Raw genomic sequence first — 9,406 nt, forward strand, 5'->3', positions numbered from 1 at the left:
CTATTTTTTCTTTCCAATTTTCTATTTCCCTTTATAATTGCACTTGAAAATGTCTCTTACCATCAGTCAGGAAACAGGATAAACATGTATCTGATCACCATTCTTTGACACCTAGACATCTGTCCCAATCTATAGGCCAGGCAATTGGCTAATGATTCCATAGCTAAGTGGGTTGCAAATGCAAGGGAATTCCTACAGAAGTTTTACATTGCTATGAGAAATTATTCCTACCCTTTGGTTATATGCTGCCAAATGAACAGTGGAGCCAGAGCCAGATTAAATATACCCTGATTGGAAACTGGGAAAAGGCTGGTGTACTTCTCAGTAGGCCCACTCATTTCTGTTGAACTAAAAGCTTGCTGTTGCCTATGCATTAAAATAAGATAGTTTCAAATGGGGCTTTTATTCCCTCTCGTTACTTTATAGGGCATCTTCTCTACATTCATTCTTTCCACAAATATTTACTAAAAGCCTTTTAAGTGCCAGGTATTGTTTTAGATGCTGAGATTACAACAAGAAGCAACAGGCAAAGCACCTGACTCACCAAGCTCACAAGTGAGTGGGGCAGACATGCATGCAAGGGAGTATGTGGTAGACAGCAGGTCTGTAGAGAAAGGTGAAGCCGTATGAGGGGAAGCAGGTTGCAGGATAGTCAGAGAAGGCCTCTCTGATGAGAATCCTTTTAGTGGAGATCTGACAGCTGTGAGGAAGTGTACCAAGAGTCTGCATGACCATCTATGCATGTAGCATGTATCTGGCTACCCAGGTACAGTAAGTGATAGACAGGTGCATATCTAGATGACACACTTTCTCTTTCTCTCTAAAGCATATTGCTATATTTTGCTGAGTTTGTGCTTTTCTGCATGTCTGATTACCTGGATGGCCATTCAGATGGCCAGATGATGGTGCAAATATATTTATAGGATTTATTGGAGCATACTCCAGATGGTCAGGAATGATCTGAAGTGGGGAACAGGGACGGAGAAAGAAGCTTCTGCCACCAAGAAGGAGAATGTTCCTTCCTGGGCCTGAGCTGGAGTGGCCTGAAGGGCTGCAGAGGTCAAGTTTCATGGGTTGGTTGTGCTTACGGTTTTCGCGGAAGCAGAAAGCGCTTTACATAGGAGTGTTGGAATTGCTACCTCGGCCTGTGAGCTCTTCAGTGGGTCTTGTACCTGCCTGGTTGGTGATCTGTGTTGGCTCTGAGAGACACACTTGACAATAAAGGTGGGGAGGTGCAACCTGATCTGGAGGCATCAGTAAACAACATTGACTAGCACAGAGTTTTTTAAAGAGGAGAGTGAGGTATTAGGAATGCAGGTTGACTTGTGAAGTTCCTTTAAAAACGTCCTTTAAGCAAGTCTTCATAGAAGCACAAAACTTAGTTACCTCATCTCTAAAATGCGGGTAATAAAGCATCCCATGGTGAGAATTAGATGACATAATGCATATAAAATATTTACAGTTACGTTGAACATATATTAAGTGCTTAATAAAGAATAACGGCTACTTTGATAATGAACGTGGTGTTTAAGGACGACTGATGTGGTGATAGCGTGTAGGAATAGTTGGAGGAGGGATACAGTGAAACAGGGAGTCCAGTTACACGATGGCTTTAACAATCAAGGCACAAGAGTAGTGGTAATGAGGCTGGGGGAGAAGGCACCCATGAGGAATTGCAGGAAGGAAGAGTTAGGAGGACGTGGAGACTGCCTGGGAATCTACCATAAAGGAGATGGAGATCTAAAGATAATTAGGATTTGGGCTGGGCAGTGGAGAGAGTGATGGGTGGTTCAAAGTGTGAAAGTGGCATTCACTAGGATTGTTAAATAGCAATAGACAGAGGAGGGTGGGCTGGGAGAGAGCCCCCAGCTGGAACAGTAGTCACGCTGGAGGAAGGAGGAATGGGGAGAGTCAAGTAAAAGTTGCAGGATGGAAACAGACCAGAACAGAGGAGAATTGAACAATGATGGCAAGGTCTGTTGATCAGAAAGGCAGCAGTACCAAAAATGAGCTGCCTGGTCAGCTCTGCAGAGTCCAAGAATTAAACCAGGCTGGTTGCTCCTTCCTGCCCTCCCTCCTTTCCTTCCCTTGCTTTCCTCCCTTTCTTATTTCCATTTCTTCTTTCTTCCCTTTTTGTCTCCCTCTCTTTCCCTGCATCCCTTTCTCCCTTCCTTCCTGCCTTCCCTCCTTTCCTCTTCCCCACTCTTCCTTCCTTCCTTAAAGAGTGGGCTAGATCCTGATACTAGATGTGTAAGGAGAATAAAAGACAACTTTGCTCTGAGGAAGTTTACCACTGAAAGTGAATTACAGAAAAGGCTGGGTACAGATGTGAGGTGTAGGTTCAGGGAATGAGGCCCAGTTATTTTGGGCTAAGGAAATAATAAGCGATTTTTTTTTCTTCGTGAGGATCTTTACACAGGTGATATGGTTTGACTGTGTTTCCGCCCAAACCTCACATTGAATTGTAATAATCCCCACCTGTCAAGAGCAGGACCAGGTGGAGACAATTGAATTGGGGCGCTTTCCTCCATACTGTTCTCGTGGTAGTGATTAAGTCTCACGAGATCTGATGGTTTTATAAAGGGGAGCTCCCCTGCACAGCGCTCTCGCCTGCTGCCACGTACGGTGTGACTCTCCTCCTCCTTCGCCTCTGCCATGATTGTGAGGCCTTCCCCAGCCGTGTGAAACTGTGAGTCAATTGAACATTTTTTTCTTTATAAATTACTCAGTCTGTAGTATGTCTTTATTAGCAACGTGAGAACAGACTAATATAACAGGTAAGGAATTGTGGTCACCCCAGCTTATTCTTTTTCGTTGATGACCCATGAAGCCCCTTTCTCTCAGAGTGCGGTTGCTAGGCCTGCCTCGGCTGCACCACCTGGGAATTGGTGAGGAATGCTAATTCTCAGGCTGCCTCCGCAGACCTACTAAGTCAGAAGTTCTGGGCTGAGGGATTTTTGTTTTTACACATAGTCCTCGTGATGCGGAGGCAGGCTAAAGCTTACAAATGACTGCTTTATGTTCCTAGTATGGAGTTTTGCACTTAGTGGCTAATCCATACACGTGTTGAATCCAATTAGTAATATTGAAGGCTCTTTTCCCTATCTACCAGAGAGATGGTACTAGACTCCCAAGGTGAAATACTATGTAAAGTTCTCTTTGAAAGCTGGAGAAGCACTGATTTCTTGTTCTTTTCTTACCTAGCCTGATTTTTCCTCTTTTCATTGATCTCAACTGTTGTCATATGAAAGTTGCCATTTTGTGTGAGGCCCAGGTTAGAGTTTGGGATGCAGTGTCCTGTGCTTATGATGTGATAGTGAATGGCCTTGATGAAAGCGAGTCATGAATAGCAATCTTTTAGTGACTGCTTCAATTTCTAGGTTTTACATAGAGTCAAGAGAGAGCAGCCTTTCTAGCTTATCCTTGCTTCTTGGGCACACGACAGCCTTCAATCCTGTTGATTAATGCCACCTTGTTGGGACTTCGCCTCTTGTCTTCCACCCTACCTCTGCTATCTAAACTTCGAAGCTGCTTCTCCTGTTCCTGACTCCTCCATGTAGGTCCCTGCCTCTTTCTCTCTCTCTGTTCTCTCTGCTTTGGCGATTAAAACCACCTCTCTGGTTTTAAGTAGTATTTCCTGGGCGAATTGGTCACAGACTTATTTCTCAAGCACAGATCTTCATTGTCTGTGAGCACCACATTTCCTTCGTCCCTCCCCTCCCTCTCCTTCCTCCCTCCCCTCCCCTTACTCTCTCTCTGTTCTCTCTACTTTGGCGATTTCAACCACCTCTCTGGTTTTAAGTAGTATTTCCTGGGCGAATTGGTCACAGACTTATTTCTCAAGCACAGATCTTCATTGTCTGTGAGCACCACATTTCCTTCGTCCCTCCCCTCCCCTCCCTCCCTTTCCTCCTTTTGTTTCCACTCTTCCTTTCTTCCTTAAAGAGTGGGCTAGATCCTATGCCTGATACCAGATGTATAAAGTGAAACAAGTGACACCTTTGCTCTTAACACGTTCACTATTAAAAGTACATTAGAGCCTGTAATTCCAGCACTGTGAGAGGTTGAGGCAGGCAGATCACCTGAGGTCAGGAGTTTGAAACCAGCCTGGTCAACATGGTGAAACCTTGTCTCAACTAAAAATACAAAAATTAGCCAGGTGTGGTGGTGGGCACCTGTAAACCCAGCTACTCGAAGAGGCTGAGGCCGGAGAATTGCTTGAACCCTGGAGGCAGAGGTTGCAGTGAGACGAGATTGCACCATTGCACTCCTGCCTGGGTGGCAGAGTGAGACTCCGTCTCAAAAACAGAAAAAAAAAAAAAGTGGATTAGAGAAAGGGCTAACTGTCCTCTGGACCTTCTGTCCGGACATGCCCCTGGTGCCTTCAACTTAATCTGCTCTAACCAGACGCCTCAATTTCTTCCCATCGTCCTACTTCCTTCCAACCTCCCTATTTCTGCTCATGGTGCCATTACCTTCCTAGTCACACCTGAAATGTTAGAACATCTTTTAATGTGCAGGGTCAAGGAGAGGGCAGGATTAAGGAAGTAGAAGCTCCTGAGGATTCTTCCCAGGTGGTTCTCAGGTACAGCCCTGTGTTTGCTCGCTCCTCTCCCCTCTCCTAGTTTAGCCTCTCACCTAGGCTGTTGCAAGAGGTTCCTAACTGTTTTTCTCTCTGTATGAGAGACAGGAGATTGCGAGAGATTGCCCTTAGCCTTTTCTTTCTCATTTGAACATCCCCCACTCATTATTAAATATGTGGAGAAAATAATTTTGCTCTGCAGTTGTGTAATAAAGCTCTTTGTGGCAGCTTGTTCAGCGTGGGCTCGAGAGCATAAACAAATGGAGGTCATTTTGCCTTCTGGGGGATTATTTTTAATATCCAAGTGCCTGCTCATTTCCCCTGCTTCTTACTTCAGAAGCTCCTCATGGCTAAATCCATTGATGGCTTCCACAAAACATAAATCCCACAGAAGGATGCATAATTTATTAATAAGAGAGATCTTCAATCAAAACACAGGTACTAATGTTTTAGATACATTCTTACCTGGCTTTGCACACGATGTAGAAACAGCGAATTCAATTTCTAAAAAAGGAGGGGTGCTGGTAATGCTAGTATTTATTGACCTTACAGGGTGACCTTTCAGAATGAGCAAAGGAGGAAGGAGAGTAATCAATTATCATTTAGTATTTTACATTCCTGTTCTGTAAATTCTGACAACAACTTTCATATATCAGATGAGGAAACTGGAACTTAGAGATATTTAATGACTCACTCAAGGTCGTATTTCCAGAAGAACTAGAGATTCTTACTTGAGCCTGTTTAATTCCCAAAGCCAATTTTCTTTATTACACCAGCATTTCCCAAAATGACTCCGTGGAACAAAAGTTCTTTGGAATGATATTAGGGATTTGGTTTAAAAGGTCGTTGAAGTTACAGAATGCTTCCAACACAGCTCTTTGTTGCTGATGCTCATCCCCACGTTCAGACCCTGACTACCATTGATTTCTTTGTTCCTATAGTTTTGCCTTTCCAGATGTCATATGAATGGAATCATGCAGTTTGCAGCCTTTTCGTTTATCTCTCCTTTCATTTAGCAAATGCACTTGAGATTCCCCATGTTGTGTGTATCAACAGTTGGTTCCTTGCATTGCTAATAAGTATTCCACTGCATAGATGGACTGCAGCTTATCCCTTCACTGAGTGAAGGACATTTCAGTTGTTTCCAGTTTTGGGCCATTGTGACTAAAGCCGCTATAGACAGGTATTATGGGTAAGCATATATTTTCATTTCTTTTGGGTGGGATGAGCAGAGGGTAGAGAAGAGACTGGAAGTAGATACACATATTCCTTGGCATTTTCTCCCTTAGGGTTTTTGTATTCTTGCACCTTTACACTGACAACTTTAGCTGAATTCTTAGATTTCTGGCTGCATCTTCCCCAAGTAAGCAGGGCTAGAGTTCTGTCTCTCCATGGAGGCACCAATCTTTGCTTAGACTGCTGGTAAGTTGGTTACCCTGAAACCTCAGCTTTCCAATGGGTTCCTGCAAAATTGTGACTTTGCAATTGGTCTGGCTTTTGGTATTGTTATAAAGGAGAAAGCAATGCTTTTGATATTGCTATAAAGGAGAGAGCAGTGCTTTCAAGCTTTTCCTATCTCAAGCTGAAACTAATCTTAAGCCGGAATTCTACTTGTTCATTAAAAAAAAAAAGTAAGCAATGGTTTTGAACAGTTTATTTCCACTATTGTAGCTATTGTTTATCTGCACGTGAGAAGTTTATTTGATTGTGACTGTTTTCATCTGTGAATATGGAGGGTTATTCTCCATGGATTCAGAATTCCAATACCATCTGCATGTATGTCCTTTAAAGGGAAGCCTGACATCTTCCAGCTACATGGCTCTCTTGTTGATTCCATCCCAAAGTAGGATTCCTTAGATTTAACTAATCTTAGTCTTAGATTAACTACTCTTTATTTCACATGTGCCTGTGCAGCATGTGTATGTGTATATGTGTGTGAGAGACAGAATGATGCAAACATGGCTAGCATGTTCCTGTCTCAGCTCATGAGAAGTGTGTAATTTTGGATGCCCGTATCATTCAGCTGTACCTTCGTCCCTCCATCATCTTTGTGTTGTTACCTTCTGACTTCCTGATTGCTACAGCCTGTCCATTGGAGCCTTGGGGAGACAGTCCTGTTACAAATCCCAAATTTTATCATTATCTAAACTCTAGCCTCTGAGAATTACTGGAGATAAAGCCCCCGAATGGTGTCTATACAGATATGTGTTTTCAAACCTGGCCTCAGCTCTCAGCCCTCATTTCGAAATTCTTGTATGCATTCCTAGCCTGCTCATTATCCCATTAAATTCAGAGAATATTTCAAAATATTAATCCCCTTTTCAAGATAGTCAGGCTATTGTCCTGCCACTCATTCAGCTGATGACCTCACTGCCTACTGGACAGAGAGATACAGGCATCACGTGGATCTTCTCCCTGTCTTCGGTGTAGCTTCACATCTTTTATAACCTCTTTTTGTTTTAGTCAAAAATATATTTATTTTCCAATCTAAGCTTAATCCTTCCCTCAAAACCCAGAAATGTCTAACATATAGAATCAACTACTAGTTGACATAACCAGTTGAGATTTTGAGTGGGAATTACAGAATTCAGAGAGATTCACACTAATTATTAATATTTGCTGATATCCTTGGTAATACTTCGTATTTGATGGTTTTCTTGATAGGACTATAGTGACTTTAGCTTTTTAAAAATTAGTGTTTACATCCGTTTTTTTCCCCCCGTTTCATCATAATCTGTGTTTTTGTATTTAAAGTGAGCTTCCTGTAGACAATATACAACTGGATCTTGCTTTTTTATCCTGTTTGAAATTTAAATTGGATATTTTAATATATGAACTATTTAATATACACTTAATATTTAAATTGGAGAGTTTATTACATTTATAGCAATGTAATTTCTCATATAGTATGGTTTATATTTAATATCTTACTATTTTCTATTTGCTTCATCTGTTCTTTGTTCCATTTTCTTGCCTTCTTTTGGATTAATTCAGTATTGTATATTTCATTTCATCTTCCTTACTCAAGTTTTATTTTTTAAATAATTGTTCTAGGGTTTACAATATGAATCTTTAACTTACCACCGTCTACCATTTCATATGTAATTTAATAGCTGACAACATAGATCTCCTTTTCTTTCACTCTGTCCTTAGATTAACTACTCTTCATCTCACATGTGCCTGTGCAGCATACTAGAACAGATACTAAGGAGTCTGTCATTTTGGAAAGGCTCCCTGTTGTAGACCTCAGGGATGTCAAGACAGAGCTGTCTCCAAGGTGCTTGCTTGAGAATATGGTTCATGTTTATTTTTTATTTTTTTAAAAAAATATATAATTTCAATATTTTGGGGGGTGTAAGTGGTTGTTTCGGTTACATGGTTGAATTGTAGAGTTGTGAAGTCAGATTTTAGGGCACCCATCACCTGAGAAGTGTACATTACACCCAATAGGCAGCTATTTATCCCTTACCCCTATTCCACCCTCCCTGCTCCTGAGTCTCTAATATCCGTTATACCGCTCTGTATGCCTTTGCAAACCTATAGCTTAACTCCCACTTATAAATAAGACTATATGGTGTTTGGTTTGCTATTCTTGAGTTATTTCACTTAAAATAATGACTTCTGTCTCCAAGTTGCTGCAAAATATATTATTTCATTCTTTTTTATGGCTGAGTAGTATTCCATGGTGTATACATACACCACATTTTCTTTATCCACTCATCTGTTGATGAGCACTTAGGTTGGTTCCATATTTTTGCAACTGTGAATTGTACTGCAATAAACATGCATGTAGGTGTCTTTTTGATACACTGACTGCTTTTCCTCTGGGTAAATACCCAGTAGTGGAATCACTGGATCAAATGGTAGATCCACTTTTAGTTCTTTAAGAAATCTCCATATTGCTTTACAGAGAAGTTGTACTAATTTACATTCCCACCAGCAGTGTGTAAGTCTTTTTTCACCAACATCTATCAATATTAGTTGACTTTTTAAATAATAGTCATTCTGGCTAGTGTAAGGTAGAATCTCATTGTGATTTGCACTTCCTTGTTTAGTGATGGTGAGCATTCTTTCATATGTTTGTTGGCCATTTGTGTCTCTTCTGTTAATAAATGTCCATGTCATTTCCCGCTTTTTGGTGAGATTGTTTTTCTCTTGCTGATTTGCTTGAATTCCTTATACAGTCTAGCTGTTAGCCCTTTGTCAGATGCATAGTTTGCAAATACTTTCTCAAACATGTGGAAGAAATTTAAATGGAAAATAATTATCATAGGGCAAGAAAATCTGTATAGTAAATGCCTAATGACAAGAACAGATATTAAGGACCAAATGAGCTCACGGTAGAATAGCATCACTTTAAGTGATCAGGAAAAGCTTCATCAAATGACTAGAATTCAAAGAAAGAATTTATCCAAAGCATGATTTTATTAATTGAACAGATATGAATATGATAGTGACACAGATGGTAGAACCGATCAGATGGAAATGAGCTTGAATAGGATGAGAAGTTCAGGCTGCAGACAGTAGAATATAAATTTGGAGCAATTGGCATAAATAATTGCTGAGACCAGCTCAGCTGTGGAGACCCCAACCCAGGCGGTGCTGAAGGAGTTAAGAAACAGACACAGAGATAGGGTGCAAAAGGTGGGTTTAGAGTGGGGATCGGGGGTCTCCCAGCGTGTCCCAGTTGAGAGCACAGAGCAGACTCTGACTCATGAATTTATTCTTCCAGTGACAAGTTTAACAAGTGGACACTTTGTGTTCTTCCACTGGTTAAAGGTAAACTAACCAGGCATCTAGTGTATGTTTACTATAGATTAAAGA

This window comes from Aotus nancymaae, unplaced genomic scaffold, assembly GCF_030222135.1.
Source record: "Aotus nancymaae isolate 86718 unplaced genomic scaffold, 86718_ANA_hifiasm-v0.15.2.pri h1tg000079l, whole genome shotgun sequence".
Classification (NCBI taxonomy): Eukaryota; Metazoa; Chordata; class Mammalia; order Primates; family Aotidae; genus Aotus; species Aotus nancymaae.